Source organism: Anthonomus grandis, chromosome 10 (assembly GCF_022605725.1).
Source record: "Anthonomus grandis grandis chromosome 10, icAntGran1.3, whole genome shotgun sequence".
NCBI lineage: Eukaryota > Metazoa > Arthropoda > Insecta > Coleoptera > Curculionidae > Anthonomus > Anthonomus grandis.
In genome coordinates, this window is record NC_065555.1 from 11,506,061 (window position 1) to 11,528,197 (window position 22,137).

A 22,137-nucleotide genomic window follows, 5' to 3' on the forward strand; every position below is an offset into this window, starting at 1 on the left:
ACATACTTGGTGATAAAAACTCATACTTGGTGACAAGAATCACAGTCAAATCAACATTATGATAAGTTTGATTCACTTCTTTGTCACCTGAATTCAGCATTATCAACCTTAAGGGTTCAAAAAATGTTTGATTATTAAGGGATCCATCAAGAATCAAGTTAAACCATGAAATTTCCTAGTCATATCACTAATAAACTTAACCATTATAGTCGGCAGCTAAACTTGATGGGACAGTAAAATGAAAAGAGCATTGGAAATGGTTGTTAAGCATTTGTTCTGATATTGGGCAGCACTGAAAAAAGCAAGACCCAGAACCATCACAACAACTTGGCATTGTTAAGCTCCAAATGGGGTATTAGCCAAATGTCATTTATTTCTGACAGGAGTTGTAAAGTTGGTGATGTTGGAAGAGGTCATGGTTCTAAAGGTTTTAAAAAAATATTTAACTGAAGACAAGTGATGTTCTGCAATTCAACCCCTATTTATTATATAAATGTGGATTCAGCTTTTTATTCTGCTAGTTCTCATGAAACCAACCTAAAAAATCCATCTAAAAATATTCATATGCTATCAAAATTATCCATTTTTACTCAACAGTGCTATAATTTTTAGTCAAATGAGATATTATCCGATAAAATTACCAAAAGAAGTGTAATTTGTGTATCTGATAATCCATTCAATACAAGGCAATCATATTGTAATGTGTGGAACTCACTAAATATTACTATTAACAGGAAGTTCCCAAGTATAGATACTTTAAAAAATGCTTGAGCCTAAATGGCTACTATAATACAGCTGACCTCAAAGAGTTAGTTCTTAAATTCACAAAATATACATAATATGAAAATAGGGAACTGTATTGAAGTCATCTCATAATCAATAATGTGTTAAACATGAATGAATATAATGAAAATATTTGCAAAATAGACTTATTTGCACTAAGAATTTATGGAATCAGCTGGAAAGAAAGATCAGAATCAACAAAATAGAAATGATTTCATTGAGAATTTGTCAAATCCGCGAGAATGGAAGATGAGAATACACAAAATATAAATGATCTTCTTGATTGTTTTGAAAGCAAAAAGGTGTACATTAACACTACTTGATAGCAAATGGTTACACAATATAAGGTTCTAAATCAGTCAAAAGCCTCTTATCTCATCTTGAATCATTTAGAATTTGTGGAATTAGCTGGAAGGAAATTAAGAATCAACTAAAATATGAAAATCTACAAAGTATCTTCTATCTAGATCGTCTAACTATTTTACGTGACAAAAAATCTTATAAATCCTATGCTATATTGATTGGAGGATTGAAAGATTCAGTGAAATGAATAAAACAGTCTTACCACGTGCATGAAAACAAACCGTTCCGAGGAATTCACAAAATTTAATTAGGAAAAGAGGTAGAACTGTATTATATTCAGCTCATAGCTTGTTCAACGTGAATATGAAATAATACTTTCAGTAAAGTAGGAATTGATGAAAATTGCTTGTTACTAAATGATTATGCTTTTTAATGTTCTACATCAGTCTAAAGCCCGTCATCACATCTAAATTGCATTAAGAATTTATGGAATTAGCTTGAAAGGTCAAATAGAATCTACAAAATACTCAATAATTTATTCATGCTATCACATATACAGTTTACATACATCAAAAAAAGATAAATTATATTTATTAAATAGCAGTTAAATAAAAAAGTTTGGTAAAACAATTACAAACAATATTTTTCATGTAAGATTGAAATAAAAAGATAAAAAATCTTAATTAAAATACTCATCAAAAGAATAAAATGCATTGTTAATTAGATAATGCTTCACCCTTTGCTTAAAATCTTTAATTTGTAAAACCTTAGTCATATCTGGTAATTTAATAGCCTGGTACCCTGGACCATCTCGACACCTCCTCCAGGTACCAAATTGATTGTTGCACAAGTATTGTAGTCATGGACACCCCTGTGAGCAAAGTGACCCTCACTGTCAGAAGAGACCAAGACCAACATAAAAATTTTTGCAATCGTCCCTGTAACCTAAACCAGATATCACTGCCTTTGTAAGCCAAAAACCCTGTTTACCTCTGCTGTATGGCCCTAGATAAGAATTGCGTATGAAAGATGGGAATGAAAAATGGAAGTCTGCTATTCTTGACATATCAGCAGAGATACAATTACAGAGGTTTCTGAGCACATACAGGCCCCTGTTGAGTTTCCCCAAAAGACCATCAATATTACAGCCTTGGGTCCAATCACCTCTGATGCATTTTCTACATGTGACAGATCTCTCATAAAGAATGTCACCCGACGCATTTTATCTCTAGTTAAAAGTAGTCTGTTTATGCAAAACTAATATTCAGTCCTATCCTGTGCTGCTATGGATCCAAATAGTGATTCCTAATATGAATCTACAGCGTAAGAAGCAGTTGTGTCATCAGCAAAGAAAGTGAATTTTGCCCCCTCAGAAAGCTCATTTATATATATTATTAAGAAAAGGATGGACTCTCCAACTGCTCCTTGTGGCACTCCAATGCTTATAAATAGCTTTGCTGATGTTAAATAGAAACGATTCCATTGAGAATTTGTCAAATTAGCTGGAATATAAGATGATGCACAAAATATGAAGTCTTCTAATTATTTTAAAAGCAAGAATGATATACATTAAAACTACTTGGTAGCAAATGGTTACGCAATATAAGGTTCGAAATCAGTCAAAAGCCTCTGATTTAATTTCCATTGCATTAGGAATTTGTAAAATCAGCTGGAATGAAGGTTAGAGGTCGCTGAAATATGAAAATTGACAAAATAACTTATTATATTTTACAATATTTGTGCCAGCTTCAAAACAATCTTAACACGTGCGTGAAAACAAAGCGTTCCGAGTAATCTGGACAAAAGTAACATTTAACACACCGGCAACGACTATTTTGCTATGCCGCAGCAACGTATATTCTCCTCGACTTGGATACATAATAATTTTATTATTACTATAATAGTGAGTTATTCACGAATATTACCTTGAAAGCTTGAAAACCAGTTCATTCTGCGCGACGCGCAGCCAAGCGAGAGCCAAAACAGCTGTTTCTAACATGAATACCTTTAGCATTGCAAATTATTATATTCTATTATGGTCTGTATTTTTTTTAACAGTAGAATGATATATGGTATGAGAGTTGCAATTGGTTCAGCAAAATTGAATCTCAGAAGTAAATTGATAAGATATTTAGGTAAATAGATTAAATTTTTTGTCTATAGAATAGATTCAGATCAACCTATCGACTTCCTATCGTTTTCTAGTGACAAACTTTCAGTGTGTCAAGAAACCCATTCTTCACAACAATTTAATATTATTTTATCCTTATGTATATAAGCTTGTATGTACTTGGTAATGTAGATTTATGTTACCTTTCAAAGACACAGCAAACATAGTAAACAATTCAGTGTTGCCTGTATTTTGATGGCTAGGATACTCTGATGCGCATCTACATTACATCGTTGAAGTAAACTAGGTCATGGCAGACAATAATTAGCGGCCCAGACGATCAGCTAGAGGGAATTTACACGGCCTGGTTTGTTTCTGTCCTGGCCGTGGTTTATAAATAGTCCTAGTTTATATGGAAAAATGTTGTCAGCTATTGTATGGATATTGATTAAAGAGATATCCCCTATATATATTGAGATGAACATCTGAAAAAGTTGAATGAGGTGTTTCGATCATATGTTCAATAATTCTTTGTTTCTAAATGTGAAGTGGTGAAAATGTGCGTGATTATTGAACTTTATTTATATCATTATCCTGCATTGAGGTGATCTAAATAAGTATGCTTTAGAAATACCTTATTCAGTTTAATGAATTATGAAACAGTCTATACGTCATTATTTTTAGACGCATTCACCAATCCATGTATTAAAAATAAAAGTAAGAGAGCACTTTACTAGGTCAGGAAAATTGGAAATAGGTTATTTCACTCTAAATATAAAAAATATATATGTGTCCATAGTTATAAGACATTTTCTCATTGCCCATGCCGGTATGTGCGTAATTCTTTCAAACCTGGGAATACTAAGAGCAAACGTTGACTCAAAAAATAATAATCCGAGGTTCTATTCAAACAGCCACCTTGTGCGAGTTATTTGAAAGAAACTGATGAAAAAAGTCGTTTTTTTTCGAGAAACCTTTATATTTTTGACCACGAATAACTTAGAATTGATACCTAATTCTATGCAAATATATTTTTTCTTCTTCCAGGCCTCGGCACTGTAACCTATTTTCTACCACCTGATGCCTAATTTAGATTCAGAAAAATTCGGATTTGAAATCCCTCATTTACTGGACTATACAGCAAATAACACATTGCGGGATTAAGTGGAACGTCCAGCGTAATAAAATTAAATCCTGCTATTTTTATTGTTTTTAAAAGTCTTCCGCACATGTTAATTCTGATTTGGTGTCATACGTACGTTCGTGTGAACAGATGAGGTAAAAAATGCGCCATTCGAGATTCGAGTGCCGATTGCCCGTGAGTTTTGTGACCCAGATAGAGTTCATTCATGTGCCGCCGATTGTATCGGCCCCCGTAGACTTGTGGTCTCTCGGCTTTCGCAAATCTTTGTGTCAGTATGTAGAGATTTTCATTGAAGTTAAAATTCGACTTTCCTTTTAGAATTTTGCATGTTATCCGCCGATGGCTAAAAGACACCTCAGAAGCGTAAAAGGAAACTATGAAAATCACAAAAGGTTCAATATTTTATTCATTTAATAACAGTGATGTTAAAAAAAAATTAAAAACCTAAAACTTTGTCTTTTAACCGGTTGTCTTTTTCTAAAAGCTTCGGAGATCACCATATTACCATCATTTTTGAACATACTATATAACATTTTTTTTTGCTTTTATTAAATAAGTCCCTTTCTTTGTGTGGGCTTAATCGCTCACGTGATCCTTGCTTTATCCATTATATGTTAATGCAAACCGAACCGCAAATATTTAAATTTAAACGTCCGTCTTTTACTAACACAACAGTAATGCATATTTTTATTATGAATGACTTGTTCCACTTAAATTTACACTCCCACTTGAGGCCAGGCGTGATTAATACAATCAGCATCCTGCATTGGTAGTAGACGTCAACGAATTCATTGATACTTTGCCGTTGACTATTTTAGCGAATGTGGCAGCCATGTTGTGATCGGTTAGATAACGGTGTTCGTTTATTGTTTTTTTCTACTTTGATTAAATATATGAAGCGATAATATTCGAGGGTAGTAATAAATTGTACAACCCTTGTAAAAGTGAAAGCATTGTAAATATACTTTAAGATTACATGTTTAGAGTAATCTCTAAATTAAGAGTTCTAAGTAGTTCTACCGATTTACAAGCTCAACTCATCTCAGGACAACACGCTGGTACTATTAGTATATATAATATTAGGTTAATCTCCATATAAGTTAAGATTAAGACATTTAAACAGAGTTAGTTACTTTTTATTTTATGGAGTATTACATCACTATTTAAATAATCATCTTCAATCAATCGAGCTTGCAGCATTCTTCACCTTAATTACATCTACAATATCAACAATATTATCCTTGACCCGATACTTTACCATTAATAAAAGCTTACGACTCAGCCTGATGTTGATGAATACCTACCAACTATAGTATTCATTTTATTAAGATAATTGATTATAGAAATTGATTATAACAGATCCAACTTTAAACATCAATTAAACACCTACTTTGGTTTAACATCATGGGAGAAGTGAATTAACAACCTTTTTTTAATTACATATACATTGATGCCTAGAAAGGTAATTTTTATTTATACAATGTAAGTGAGACTCGTCTAGAAGCATTGTCGGGATTATCTACAAAGAGGATACAGATTATTATTTAATTGGAATTTGATTATTGCTAACTTTTTATTTTGCCAGGGGTGCCCTAAGGACCGCTACTATTGGATCATTTTAACGGTTTCATATACTTCAGGTTGACTCACCGCTAGCACAATTGAAACTATAAGCTCAGAATCAATAACAACTTCTTTCATTGAGTACAGTGGACTAAGTAAAGAGTTTTATGGAATTTTACATAATTTATTATAACCGGATATGATAAATTATGTAAATAATTATCATATCCGGTTCATTCTACATCATTCATTCTAGAACAAATTGTGATAAATTACAATTTTTTTGACACTATTAACCATTTATTTATACACAGAACTTTGCAAAATATAGAACTTCTTGTCATCTACTAATTACAGTATAGCGGCTTTTTTAGAATATTTAAATCAACAGTTCATTTGTCTAAAACGTCCAGCAACTAAACGCCCCCTGGAACGAAAATGAAAAGCAAAACACCCTAATGTTTGATACTGGATTGTTCCTTAGCCATTATGGATCTATTCAGAAAATATGCCTCGTCATAACTTCCATTAGCCTCAAGTTAAAACGAGCACAGCCGTTTGTTAATAGGGAAAAAGCAGAGTGTGATGTTTTTTGACTCTACTGACATGAAAACAGAAACACGCCACACATTTTAACCTAAAACGTTTTAGGAAAATAAGAAATATGTTTAATTACGTACTCCTATTTTTTTAATGCATTTCTCATTTCTATGTAGCAAAAGTAAATTGAGGTACTTAAACTCAGATACATTAAAAATTTCTTCCTGCTTATGCAGTCGATTGATTTTTACGTAACAAGTCTGTAAAATGATTCCTTTTTATAAATGGTATTTTGTTAATTCGCCCATTGCTTAAGCTACGATTCCCATAAATATCAAAGGACTTTTTACATACGAGTAACATATACATTTACTACAGAGGAAAACAAAAAATACTAAATTACTTAAAGCTCAAAAAAGTATATTGATTGAATTTAATCAATCCTGAAACTTCTACGGCTACATTCCTAAAATAATCAATTCTATTGACAAAATCGTGAGCAACAAGGCTTTTTCAGAACAAAGATTTAAAGGAAAAAAAAAACGTTCAGCTGACTCCCTAATTAAATTATTTCACAAAAACCCAAGACCCGTTTGCAAAAGCGATACCTATTCATGATCGACCCAATTAACGAGTTTTCGGCTGCCGATCTCTACCCCGGTTACCTTGGGTAAACTTTATAAAACAAAGAGTACAATGCCACGCCACGGTTCTTGGTGAAAAAAAAACTATTCGTCCTCGGAATGAAACCGAACGTCTCGTCTGTCTAGTCAGGTACCGGTTTAAATGTATACGCGAACGAAGGTAAAGGCCATTTTATAATATTAAGACGTTCTCTGAGCGTTTATAAATAGCAAGAAGGAATCTTACCATAAAGAACAACAAAGAAGTGAAAATATAATAATATGTAATTCACAATGTGAAAACACTGATCAAGTATTTTATGAATTCCTTGAAGAATAAGTGGCAATCAAAGCAAAAGGAACAGCATCTCCTCATAGAATTAATGCCATATAAGAATTTAGAAAATATTTGATAACTGACTGAGCATCCTCACCTTAGGGCTTTATAGTTTAACGTATTTTTCTTTTACGCTAGATAGACATTCTCACCAAGTAAGATATAGCCACTGACCGTAGCAACACTAGCGTCGTGCTACGGCATTGGTTTCGGTCGGATGGTTTCCTATATAACTACGTCTCTAATCCTACCCAACCCATCCTGACCTGGTGCGGAATTGGCCGAAGGCTTTTTGAACTGGGCCCTAGCGTAGGCTTTCCTTCCACATCTTGGTGAATCTTTTATTATTCCCCTTCAGGCTCGTCTAACATCTCGAAATAGATTAAGAGCTTCCCGTCTTTTATCAGTTTTTCGATTCGTCGTAACAGATTAGGTACTTACGAGGTCTGCGTCGAATGAAAGAAAGGAGTTATGTAATTTGATTTTATTCCTTTTGTTGTCCTACTATAGGTTGACCAATTTTTTTTTTCATCACCCAGTGGAAAAGAAACAGACATACCAATCACATGACCGATTGAGAGGATCTTCTGATTTTAATTGAAATATGTCTTAATGATACATAATATAAAATCAATAAGACTATGAAGGTAAGTAGTGATTGTAAAGGTTTAGTCATCTATAAAGGCAGAAAATACATTGCCTTCAAGATGTGTTCCAAAGACCCTGCAATTTTGACTTGCTTCTATAATGAATAGGCAGTGTGGTGTTAGCATCTAGTGTTAGAGCTCTTTTTGCAAGACAAAAACTGTATTAAGTAGGTATTTACTGCAACTCACCCAAAAAGCAAAGCCATTTGATAAACATAAACTGGTTTTGCAGCATCTGTACAGAGTTCATTTGAAAAAATCCTTACAGCACAATATCCACTAGCCAATTTCTTACTCAGTTTATAAGAATCTGATGCATTTCCAATTTCTGAATATATAGATTTGAAGCTTAATAGTTCAGTTTTTCAATAAATATATTTTTTCATAAATATGTCATGTTCAAATATGTTCCGTTCTTCTGTTCCTAAAGACTTGAAGACTGCAGTTTTGATTTGCTTTTACAATAATTAGACAGCATTGTCTTGGTATCTTTAATTTTTTTAATAGAACCTTGAAGTTACCATTCAACAAACATACCTAAAAACTCTCATCTGCAAGAGGAAAACTGAGTAAGTAAGCGAAAATAAGCCGCTTTTATAGCATCTGTACGGAGTTCATTTTAAAAAATCTAATTTCTTTCTCTGAATCATTTGGTCTATACATAATTTGAAGCTTAATAATTAAGTTTTTCCTACATTCAAAGAAACTCCTCAGAAATCAACAACATCTCAACATTCACAGGCCTAAGTAAAGCTTTTCCAGAAATGCATTGCATCAACTGTGCTATTGAGATGTTAGCTAACATCTCAATAATTCTAGGTAGGCAGGAAAAAATTGAGAAGGGACTGAGTTAGTTGGACTGGAGACGGCCATTTCTTATTGACTCGTGATGGTGGTGTTCAGAGTTATCAATTTATCTTTGGTTATTGATTTTCATTAAGTTCTTGTACAAGGTGGATTTTATACGGATGAAAACTGAGCCTTTAGAATCCGTTGGATTACTACGTCGACTAACACCACACAAAGTATCCAATTTGCTAGTACTTACCGTAGGATCTACATAAAACTCCTAAAATCCCCCTTCTATAGATTCGTTCAGTTTTCCGAAATTTAGCGACAATTTCCAGAACATATTTTTGATGCACGTTACTGTTCTTATATTATTCATTAAATATTTGTGCTATTCTATTAGCGGACTGATTTTGGTGGTGTCACCTTTGCCCAGGAGGCTGCACGTACTAATGTGATTTTTCACTAGACCTGTGGCTCTCTCGAAAACAAAATAGACGGGTCTCAGGGTTTTTCCAAAAAAGAAACTGAAATGCCAGTAAATGCTTCTGTTTCGTTTTTGATGCGCTACCCTGTATATTAGCACCGTTATAAAAAGTGATTTTTTTTTCTAGGGAACATTTTAGTTCTTACTACATTAGAACATTTAGTTCTTATATGTTAAAAAGTGGAAGCAAGTAAAATAAAACTTTGTCGAAAGAAAATGCCCTAAAAACTCGGCAAGTTAGAGAATCTGATCCTTGCGCGCTCGGAAAAGTCTGATATTGGGGACGTGGCCGTTGCCATGACGACCGTTGCTGTTGCAACACCCTTCTCTTGTCTGCTACAGATTTGTGCGCCACCGCGCCCTCTCCTTCCCCTACACACGCGTCCTTAGGTTTACTACAGGAAAGCCGGTGCTCCGTGTATCACTGACAGGTTGTAATTTTTTCATATTTACGTAAATTGACGCAGCAAAAGAAATAAAAGAACATTACTAATGCGGAGGCAGAAAGAAAATATTTGAAACGTCGTGTTTGTTTACAACGTTTCATTCTGAAGGGCGGCGTTATTGATTTTGTTACCGCTGGAAATTGTAGAATTACGCATTTAGTTCAAAGGGGGATCGGAAATTTGTTTCAGTTAAGTTAACCGATATCGGTATTGTTGTTGTTGGTATAATATTTGGAAAAACTACATGCTGATTTGGTTTGATCGATGTGGTGGCAGTAGCCCGCATTTAATCGGAATGGAATCGAAATGTTACTACTTAGACGATGTTGTATTTAAGCACCATTTAACAGTTAATTTGGATGGCAATATTACTATTTAGACGATCTATTTGTATTTAATCTTGGTTTTGCAATATAGTTATAACCGAAAGAAGGTAGTATACTCAGCTTTTGAAAAACAAATTCATAAATTAGTGCTCAATTTAATTTTTTTAAACCTTTACGCCTTCATTGTCTATCCAAATTACTAGGGGAGTAAATGGTCCACAAAATTTGCATAATATATGCTATCGATTTCGAAACTATAATGGCTCGGACGCTTCGGTCCATTAGCCAGTGTTAATTTTTAATTGATCTACTACTCTACTATTACGGTTGCAGTGACAGGCATATAGTAAGCGTAGTGTAGTAGTGATGATCAGGTTGAGAGAACCAAGAAGTTAATTTAGTTGGCCAACACTGAGCCGTAGTTACTACTCTGTCTGCCTCAAGCGTAATTATTCTACACCGTTTTATAAGCCCATTCCAACGCACCTTACATTACACGACTCGTGCTTTCATTGGTAGGAAGGCTCAGTCAAGTTTAACGCACGAAGTCCTTGTCGGTCTGGTAGGTACGCGAGCTATTGTCCCTACTTTCTACTGGCTTTTAATTTTTAAAGTTCCACGAGGCCTTCGTACTGCTCGTGCCGTTCGAGGCTAGCAACAACGGCAACATTAGAACCTTAACTAATTTGTTTATATTGTTTGGAGTGGAAAAAGTTCAAAGTTCTGGTTTCGTATATCCTTTGCTATTGATTTATCTTTGGATATTGATTTTAAGTTTTGCTTATTCTTTTAAATTTTTTAGCGGTTTCCTGTATAAATCTTATTCTATGTATAAATTCTCAATCCGATTAAGATCAGGGCGTTGGATTTACCAGACCATAACGTATACTTTATTAGCAGCAACCAGTTTTAGCTTTGAGGCGTGAATTGCATCGATGCCATGCTTAAAGGTTTCTGTTGCACATACTATAGGATATGATTTTTAATGTTTAGCAAACTTCTTACCATGATCTGAACTTTTTAGAACGGCTATTAATCAAGTTTTCTGTCAACTAAAATAACACCTATGAAGAATATTCATCTGTTAGCTAAACACAGATCAACTCATATTCATAAGTTTAATCTGGTAACTTCAGACCCATACCGTCGAGACCAGATTCAAGACAAACCAGGGCCCCAAATCTTCAAGTTTAATAAAAAATATTCCTTTCTCCAGAACACCAGTAGCCTTTAACATTTAAGTTTGGACAGCAACCTCCACAGTCAAAAACCTCAGATAGATCACAAAATATTATTGCCATAGTGAAATTAAAGGCAATATACAGAATATTCCTTTCTCCAAAACACACTTTGGTCCCTCTGACTTGTGCAGATACGCGCTGTCTCCTATGAGATTTATTGTTCTTTCAAGGCAAGTTGCTTTTACCTTGCGGAATTTCGTTTGCAGGAGGAATAATGACCCGGGAACAGAAATGTGTCTACGAGGATTTGATTTTAACTGAGAATAATTTATTTAGCACATTACGGAACTGGAATTTATATGACAACAGATTCAATTTTGACAACAATATAAGTATGTTATGATTCGTTAAAGATAGGACTGTAAAAGCGAAATTATTAGAAACTGGTTAATTTTTAGACTGTGCTTGCTAAATTTGCTACTCGTCAAACTTTTTCATCTCCTCGTTTTAACGGACTCAGGTCTTCTGATCCGCCCAAGCCCGTACCTCAATGAAGGATGTGTCTAGTGACACGTTGAGACAACATATCACAAACTATTCTCGCTCTGTTAGCAAGCAACATGCAATTCAAGTTAGCATTATGCAATAGCAACATTTTACATGCATTATGTGTTTAGGTGTGGTATATAAAAGCTTAAATTCACGTATGTGTGGGTTTTTACTCTTTTATATATTTTTTTGATTAGATGTTCTCCTATCGACAAAGTGGTTTTGGAATTGGGTCGACTTAGCATGTCCATCACCCCAGATCTGGTATCTGGTGTATATTAATTCTCATCATTCTTTGATGGACTAGGGACCGACATGAGATCTTCCTCATTCTGTATTTCTATGTCTTTTGTGGTAACATCTATTTCTTTGTATAATGTATTTAGTCCTATCGTATTTTTTAACCCGATATTTGGGTTCCGCGAAAAAAATCAAAGTTTAGGCAGTAATTTCTGAATTTGATGCTACTGAGAAAAGCGTGCTGGCACTAAAAAGTCTTGCTCGTTAAACCTTTTTTAACCCTTGAATTGTTTATAGGTTATGTTGTTAAGCATATTGATATTTTGTTTTACTTTAACAGTAATTGTTCTCGCCAAATGAACGTTCTTTTGGGATTTTTTTTTCGTAAAGAGGGATTTCTTGTTACATCAATGTCCTCCAAATGTCCCATAAATCTGATATCTAACGTTAAAAAAAACCACCACTTCTGATTTATTAAACAAGACCATAATTAAAATAAAACTCCTTCAAGTAATGCCTAACCCTTATAAATTTTACCCTTGCACATTTTACTACCGCGCCGTATAAAAATCGTATTAAATTCTCGGTCAGACCAAAGTGGGCGTGAGTGGGGTGCTGTGGGGGTGGTTAAAGATACCGCCGCACACGGTGAGTCGGATCGATGTAGCTCGGGTCGTCCAGGCAACCGCCGAAATCCCCGTGACGTCACGGGATCGATAGTGAAACAACACTACCAGATAGTACGCACAATTGGTCAGAAAAACGAAATATAAGGTGAGGAAAGACGAAACGGTATGCGCCGATAGCGAAAAGGCGCGATAAGGCCATCTAGGTGTGAGGGTGCGGGATTCTTGGGAAAGAATTATTGTCGCCTGGAAAGATGAATTTTCTCAGGATGATTATTATGATTGATTATTATATGGGCAAAATATGTTCAAAATATCAGAAGTGGATGTTTTGTTGATTTTTCTTTATTTTTTTGCCAGTGCAAAAGTTCAACAACTACTAATGTTTTGCATCTGTACTTAAAACCTTGTACCAGGTCCTTTTTTTAAGCATGAATTTTATTTTCTTAAAAACTGTCTGTCCTACATTAAAAGTTTAAAATCCCAATTTAAAAAAGTTTTTCTTTTTTATTTTGATTGAAAAAATCCTTGACACTTTTAATCCGGAGGACAAAGTGAGACAACGATCCAGACCGGAAATATCATCAAATTGATCCCTACGGCGCATAGCGTCGGGCTTTACTTGTGGCTTATTTATATGGAAAACTAGAGCTCGATAGGGGGGAAGAGGGATGTGGAGGTGTAGTTTGGCAAACTGGAGCTTCCGCTCCATTTGGCAACGCTGTGCAGACGTCTTTATGGCTCCTCACATCGACGCGACGCCACACTGCCGAAGTAAAGGGATCGTCGGACGCTGACGACGCCCTATTTCGATGTTTGCGTAGGTCTGTTCTTGCTTGGGCTTTGAATTTTTTCTGCCAGATTTTATCTATGAGATTATACCCACAGATTTTGATTAGGGTAAATTTATCCACAGTGGGAGTTTTTACTCAGACAAAGGGCGTTTACTGCGGAATAATTTCTTATAGGGGTTTAATCGAGGGTTTAATACTGTCTTGTAAAAGATATAAGACAGAGATTAAACGAGTTTCTTCAGAAAAATAAAATAATCTCAAAGCAGCAATATAGATTTAAGATAATTGCAATACTGAGGATGTGCGTCCTTTCCTGAAAACATCTCAAGAGTAATACGTAATTTATCTGTCCTCACAAAATTCTATTTTTCGGTCAAGGTCGTCTTCACGCAATTCCTGAATAATTTGATTTAAGTACCCGACGTATAGATTCCTCAAAGGACCTTAGGTATCACAAAAGGGATGGTGCCATTTAAAATTTTGGGGTTAGGGTGCATCGGGCCCAAGGAGTGACTTACCCTATAACCCAAATATGGTGATTACATTTCCCCCAACCTGTATACCATTTGTACCAAATTACGCTTTTCTAACTTTTTTAGTTTTAGAGATATTTGCATTCAAATTGACACGCTGTATGTAAATGACTTGCTAAATTTGTTGACTGCTGAACAAGAAGTAATTAGCTTTGCAGATGACACGGCCATATTTATCAAAGGAAGTAATTGGGAAAATATAAGACAAAAAGTAGAAAAATTAAAAATTTAAGTGTTTGATAAAACATGGTTTTCTGTAGCAAAGTATTGAAATATTTATTGATTTAGAAAATATACATTTGGAAAGGGCGTTAAATGAGGCAAGAGCATGGAGGCCAATTCTGGTCACCAAATCGAGAAATGACACGACCAGGAGCAAACTCTTGCAAGATCATCAGTGTTTCATGGGCGGTATGTTATATGGCATCGTCCTGCTGAAACCCATATCCTCAAGACCAATAGCTTCCAAATGAGGCTCAAGAAACTGTGTTATCATAGCACGATAACGTTCGCGATTCACCTTCTTCGTTTTCAAGAAAAAACGGTCCAATTATTCCTCCAGACCATAGTGCACACCACATGGATGCATTTCTTTCTGATGAATCAGTTGTGGATGATTTCTAAGTCCCAAATGCGACCTATTAACGAAGCCATTGAGGTGAAAATGGCCCTCATCACTGAAAATTATTTTGTTTGCAAAATCACCAGGTGGCTTAAGGTTTCAATTGGTGAATTCTCTTCGCTGTTTATGGTCTGCTGGCAGAAGTTTGTTGAGTCAGTTGGATTTTGTAGGCATGCAGCTTCAGTGAGAATTCGCTGAAGAGTGCCTGTTGGAATGTTTAATTCTTGTGCCTCACCACGAATTGACTTTTCTGTCACACTCTCTCGGACTGCCGTGATGTTTTGTTCTGAGCCACCTCTACGAGCCCGAGTCGTGTGTTTCACATCACTAACCAAACCAGTACTTTCGATTTTTTTGACTATTTTTTCTGCAATAGATGAATTAGGAACATTATTTTGACCGAACATTGGACGCACTTTACAAATACTGGCAATTAAACTTTTACCATTTTAATATATATTGTTTTTAATTAGGGCGCGTTGTTCTACCGTGTAATTCTTCATGTCTATTAACTCCCATCTGTCAACTTTCGACCTATCACGTCATAATCATGTGTCTGTCAGACATAGCGCGCAATTCAAATCTTGCGTTCTTACTGAAACACCTTTTGGATTCACCCATTTGACTACATTTGAATTTAAGCCTTTATTTATTTATCGATAACATAAATCCTCTAAAACACAGATAGGAAAGATCAATTTGTTTCAGTCACGATTTAAATCATTTGTTCTAAATCATGTCAACCTTAAAAGCAACTTAATTATAACATATTTTTTTCCTAATCCTTTATTTTTCGGGTTTTCCAGGTTCCAGGCTTTGAAGTAGTATTTTATATCTTATAGACATTTGTTATGTCTTCCAAAAATTGGAAATAGTTGTTAATTTAATTTTGCATTTTATTTCAGGGATTTAAAGTTTCTTCTAAAAATTAGATATTTGTTTCATGCTTTTAGAGTCATTTATTCCAGGATTTGGGAGTAGCCTTTGATGTAATTTTCATGTATTTTAGGCATTTTTATTATGTTCTAAATGGGCTGAAAACTGTTTAAAAATGGTCGTTTCTAGTTCTTTATCTAGTAGATAATTTTTAAGAAAACAATTTTTTTTTTGGAGGAGGGCACTGACCCAATAACCCAGTAAAGGAGCCGCTACTGTAAATTATATGGCAACGTCGATCAATGCCAAGCTTTGACAAAAAATATAGGTACTCATAAATATTCGACGAAAGCGAACGATTAAAAAAATGCCTAAAACGCTTTGCAACGTTGCCAAATTACCTAGAATTTTCAGTTCTATGAAATTTTTTCAAAGAATAAAAAAAATTATTGGTACGTAAATGGAACACAAGACAATGTCACAAAAAAACAAACCTGTTCCTTCGATTTACACTAGTCATTATTTACAGAAAGCTTTGCTCCATTTTAATCTTAATTGAAGCATTTTCGAAAACAACCTCCAGGTTTTTTAATAGTTTTCTTAAAAGGTACTTACAAAATTAGTGAGGCTAAATTAAAAATGTACTGCCGCCGCCCTGGCTCTCCCTCCTAACCGTCATTACTGCACCCAAAAGGTCAGAGTTCATTGGGTCATCTGCGTCATCCCAATTGCACCGCCAGTGCAATGGGATTCGCGTCGTTTCCGGGGTTTGCAGACTGGCATGCATTTTATCCCCGTTCAACCTACCCACCCCCTCAACAACCCTCTGAAATTTAACCTCGCTCCAGGCCGATCCGATTGCAAGGTGCGTGTGTACGGAATCAGTAAAGAGGAAATAAACTATGTAAATAGAGAACTCTCTATTACCTTCCCTGTAGAAGTGAGTTTGCTATTCATTTAATATTGGGAGCGAATGTTGTAAGGCTTTTTGTGTGTAAACAGTATATGAACGTATGTTTTAATAGTGCTTCGAACTTTGACCTTTATATTTATTTTTATAATTTAACCTACTTAAATATTAACCGTCGTATTATATAATTACGTAACACTCTGTTTATTTGTAATGTTCAATGCGAACGAGAATGAAACAAAAAACGTAAAATTAATTACTACGAGATATTCTTGCAGTTTTTTTCTGTTTGAACGGCCCGAGACGTACTACACTTAAAAATTTGCATTTGAGCATGAGCCCTCATTAATAAGCGAAATGGAGGGGGCGGGCGTCAGCGTTGAACAGCCTTGAATAGTAGTAAAGCCCAGAAAATACTACTTTTGTACACAGCTGGTATATGGCTTACTAGGATAACTCGACTCTTTACACTCTTAAAGCAGTTGTAAGGGTCAGGTGTTTTGTAGGTCAACATTTTTTACAATCTGTAGTAGGCTTTTTAAAGGGTTGAATGAGTGTTTTAGGCCGTTTTATTGGAGCCATGTCTGATAATAATAAATACTAAATATTTAAGCTGAGCCTAAGTTTTATACTGTACAGTGAGGAGTTGAAATATGGAGCAGAGAACTGACACTGAATTAGTTCTGTTAAATATTTTACAAAAAATATCTTAAAGGACTTTATTACAACGTTCACACCTCTTACCTCCTTATAGCTGTAACGTCCAAAAATGGACCTTTAATTTAGATATTCCTCTCAACAAACTATAAGTTCATAAAATATTTAAAAAAAAAAAACACTATTTTAATTTTATCGAACCAAATTCGGAAATCTAAAATTTAATAAATTTATTAAATATTTAAAAGATTTCCGAATTTGGTTCGATATCCTTTCTCAAATAAGATGTTCATGAAAATTCAAAATTTTATTAACGCCTATAGCATTTAAAACACTTATTCTATAACTAATATAATATAAGCACATGAATATCAATATCTAGCTTAGTAAAATGAATTAACAATAAGTAATTAGTAATAACATAACATTTCACACAGAGCGAGACAGACTAAAAGCTTTTATCTTTTGATTAATTTTCCACAAAACAATAACATTAAAGTTATTAAAATCAATCAATAAGTGACAGTTAAAGTCAATGAAAAACAAACAAGTTTAGTATAACCACAAATCACTATAAAAGTTGTTGCAATTTCATACTTATTCTATTACTTGAATCATAAAACAGGTCAATATCATTATTTTTTAACACAAAATTTACCAAATTACACATTCTAGAAATTGGAACATTAATTGCTTAGTTATAGTTCTTTTAAAATTAACATTAAAAAGTAATTTATTTCTACAATTAATGGGTGTTATACAAAAACCAATAGCTGCAAGCAGATCAGCATTTTATAAAAAGTTATAACATCTATAAATTGCCTTCTGCTCTCCAAAGAAGATAACATTAAAAATGATTCAATTTTGAATTATTTGAATAATTTTTTTGATTGAAATGACGCGTTCTATTCTGTCCTTGGATAGATAGACAGTATAAAAATATGGCTCTTAAATCTAGGACGCGTATTCTGAAATTTCTGCAAGGGAACCTAATAATCCCATTGGACATGTAATCAATATGCTGAGAGAAGTTCATAATCAAACCAAATCCTTAATAAAACAGTGACGTTCAAGCTGAAAATCATCCAAGGTAATTGAAAGTAAATGCGAATTCTTCTTACGACTGATGGCTATTACTTTTCAATTATCAGTATTTAAATTTAATCAATTTTTATTACACCACAGAAAAATTTAGGCCATTAAAATAATTTTGCAGCAGCTTACAATACGAATTTATGAACCTAAACACTTTTTTTAACGTCATCTGCAAAAATCAAAAATGATGTGGCAGAAAAGACAGATTCAATATCATTGATGAAATAATTAAAAACGAATGCAGAGAGATGTTCACGCTCAACACCTGATGTAATCACAACTTCTGAAGACATGAAGGTTTTTTTAATTTTAACTGGTTGTGTTTGGAACTCAAGGAAGTCACCAAACCTTGGAACAGATCACCAAAAATTCCCAACGTAGAAAGTTTCATAACAAGCAATTCAAGGTAAACCTTGTCAAAGGCTTTGAAGAAGACTTATTCTCCAAAGCTTCCAACAGAGCCTGTTCATAAAATATTGGTATCGACCCCTCGTGAAGTAATTCTGTTCACCTACAATAACATACTTAAACATTGAAGCAACTCTGTCAGCCACCAATGTCTTAAACAATTTCGAGATCAATGTCTTTGATATAGGGCGATAATGTTCAACATTTAATCTATTTTCGTCTTTGAAAATTAGTATAACATAGGTTTTTTTCCAAATGTTCGGAAAAAATGCCTCCATTTAATGATTAAATTACATCAATAACAGAAACCAGGAGTCCACTTAGACTGACAGACATTTGACAAGAAATATCTGGGCTGTGATTTCTAATCATGAGTAAACACCGATGTTGGCTGAAATATCGTTATAAATCAGAGTTTGGGAATACTTAGCTTTCCCCCATTTGACATATCTTCAAAATGATCTATTATCAGTAGTAATTAAGTAATATCTCATATAAGAAAAGCTCGTTTCCAAGTGTCATATTCAAAAACACCAGACACTTGAAAGTTTAAATATTAGTCCGCTAAGGATTTTTTAAAAGGGGATTGAAGATATTTATTGAATTTGAATTTTAGTCCTTTATAATTTTTGAAACTACACCAAGAATGTGGAAAGATGCCAGATGTTATTTTTGGAAAAGAACTTCAAAAACGTATTAAAACCTATTTTGTTTGAAATTGATATGCAATATTAATTAATGTGTGCAATAATACGATTTTAAATTAAAAAATAATATTTTTTTTATATTGTGTCAGTCTACTAGTCAGGATTGCAACTATTTAAAAAATATATATAGAATAATCCACTTGTAAATATCCTTACTGGACTAACTTTTAACGTTGATTTGCAAGCGTTTATCTATACCTATAGGTCCGGATCTAAGACTATTATTCATGACTCACGAATTTAAAATATTAAATTTAAGGAAAAGAATATTTTCAGAACATACTCCAATTTATGAATTTTTCACTGGTGAATGACTCGTATAATGAAGACCCATGAAGACTTACGTTTTTTAAAAATAAACAAGAAAATTAATTTCAAAAAATTTGAATATTGATTTTTTTTCTAGTTTAACAAATTTTATCGTTATGTGTTTATATTACCAAGGAAAAATCATAATTAAAACGCCAATAATTTATACTCAAATGAAGGAAAAAAGTAAATATTTTCGTTGTGAGTTTTTCGACTTTTTTAAGTATAAACCGACCCCCTCATATGTAACAAATTACTATGAAATAATAGACCTAATCTAAAAAAACCTGGAAATTGAAATAAACATATGTTAAAAAAAAATCAACATCAAGGATTTTAAATATGGACCTGTGTATAGCTAAAATCAGCCTGGAAAGTTTAAATATTAGTCCGGTAAGGATTTTTCACGAGTGGAATTATCGTAAAAAGTCTTGTTTAAAAAGATAATTTTAATTTTAGTCCTTTATCGTATTCTAAACTGAACTTCGAATATTTCAATTCACTTACTTTTCAATTCAATTTACTGGGTGCTGAAGGATTAATTTGACGAAATTCAGGTATAAAAGGAATCTCCTGAACTCAAAACGCAGAAAAGCTTCGTTAAACAGATGACATGACTTACTCTATCAAAAGCCTTGAAAAAGTCCTTAATTAATAGAGTCCGCCTAGCCAATCAATCAATCAAAAAAGTGGTTTTGATCTTCGAGTATATCCAGGTTTGTGGTAGTTGATATAGAGAATTAAGGTTCTCTACACAAATTCGCATTTAAAATGTTGAAACTTACTATATCACAACTGAGGGTCTGTCTGATTTGAGAAACCCTTCAATCAAAGTTACATTTGACCTATTTTCAGACTTTAAACAGGGTGAAAGAATAGACATTATAGAATAAAAATAGTACAATTAAAATCCTTCAATGATATTGAACGCCATCCTGTAAATGCGTTTAAGAATTCGCCGTTCTATTACTTTTCAGAAATGGATTGGGAATCACTTTTCCGAAACATCATTTCATTGCTGAGTTGATGGTTATCTTTCAAGTCGTCATACTCCAAACCAAATTAAAAAACGCCCTGTGATTTGCTGTAAAGCATATAAATATCTGAAATTAATTTACATAAACGACTATATTTAGCCTTAATCTAATTTAGAATTTCATTAATGCCATCGAAAACAATACCTCGACTGGCTTGAAATGTTTCGTCGTTGAACACAAAACACTGATTGTCTTATCCGGCGAACTTGAACCCAGACCCGTTATCTATCATATATTATCTGAAAATATAAGCATAAGCATCCGTTTCATCCTTTTCGATTAGGCACAGCTGACTGTTGCGACTACCAGCAGTAGTATATTTTGTGTAACACTTTCATTCATTAAATTTATTTTTGCCTCAGCTGTGCTAATGGTGAGAGGTGAGACCGACTTTAATGTGTTGTATAACAAGAAATGTAGATGCATTAGGCTAATAATAGAACGCTTTTGTGGCACCGGTATTCTGTTTCCTTTTTTTGTTTGTTGTTTTATAAAGTTATATTTAATTTTTTTTATTTAATTTATGCTTTCTGTTGTTTCAGGTAAGAAAGTAACAAATACGGTAAAAAATTTAAATTGAACATAAGGCGCTAAAGGTAAGTATTTGTAGAACTAAAACTATATTTTTTGTGAAATTGGGTTTAAGAAAGAAAAGGTACATTGTTTTAATGTAATTTTGATAAAATGGTAAGAAATTTTAATAAAGAATTTTTGGCCCCAATTCGAAATTGCTTATAATAATTCAAAAAAATTTACAATATTGTTGGGAAATTAAGAAATTTGGAAAGTATTTAATTAACGAGTTTTAAGCTTCCTTGGGTTTTTTAATAGCAAGCAGTTCAATGTTCAAAAATTTGATCTAATCTAAAATTTTGAAAAAATTGTATTGCAAAAACTACTAATTTATTTAAAATATTTTTTTAAAGAAAAGCTTTATATTTTAGCTCATATACCTACAATTTTTATGTTCATCATTAGCAAGGATAAGGATATTGGTCTCATTTCTTAAAGAAAAAATTGATACGTCCCTATGATATTTTAAATTAAAAATAGTATTTGAATTACTCGTTCAATTTGTGATAAAAAATCTTTCTTGTCTTTTTTCATATGAGGCTTGGTTTTCATGCAAAAAAATAAAACTCTTAGCTGGCGTTTTCATTTCTTTAATACATCATCAAAAACTATCTAATATAATAAGCCAGGAGTGAATAAGCTGAGGAAGAAAACACCCAATGCAAAATTCCAGAGGATTTAAATCCGGCGATCAAGCAGGCTAATTGGTGTTCCCTAGCTAGCTCCCCCACCTATGCAACGATTTGGATATATACAGGCTGTCCCAAAAATCAACGATAAGCCGAAAACGGCAATAGACCAGGTGCTCAGGGATTTAAAAAAAATCTATCTTGAGTACTTTTAAAATTATAGGCATTCATAGAAAACCGAAAAAAATTGACACCTCCTGTTGATCTTTTTAGTACTGTGGTTAAAAATTTTT

The 22,137-nt window shown here is 33.6% G+C and overlaps 1 protein-coding gene across 2 annotated transcripts in view; it reads left to right on the forward strand.

Moving 5' to 3' along the window:
- Positions 1-22,137, forward strand: part of LOC126740951 (transcription factor AP-4) — a 67,297-nt gene that overhangs the window by 9,899 nt on the left and 35,261 nt on the right. The gene's annotated exons all lie outside the window — the stretch shown is intronic.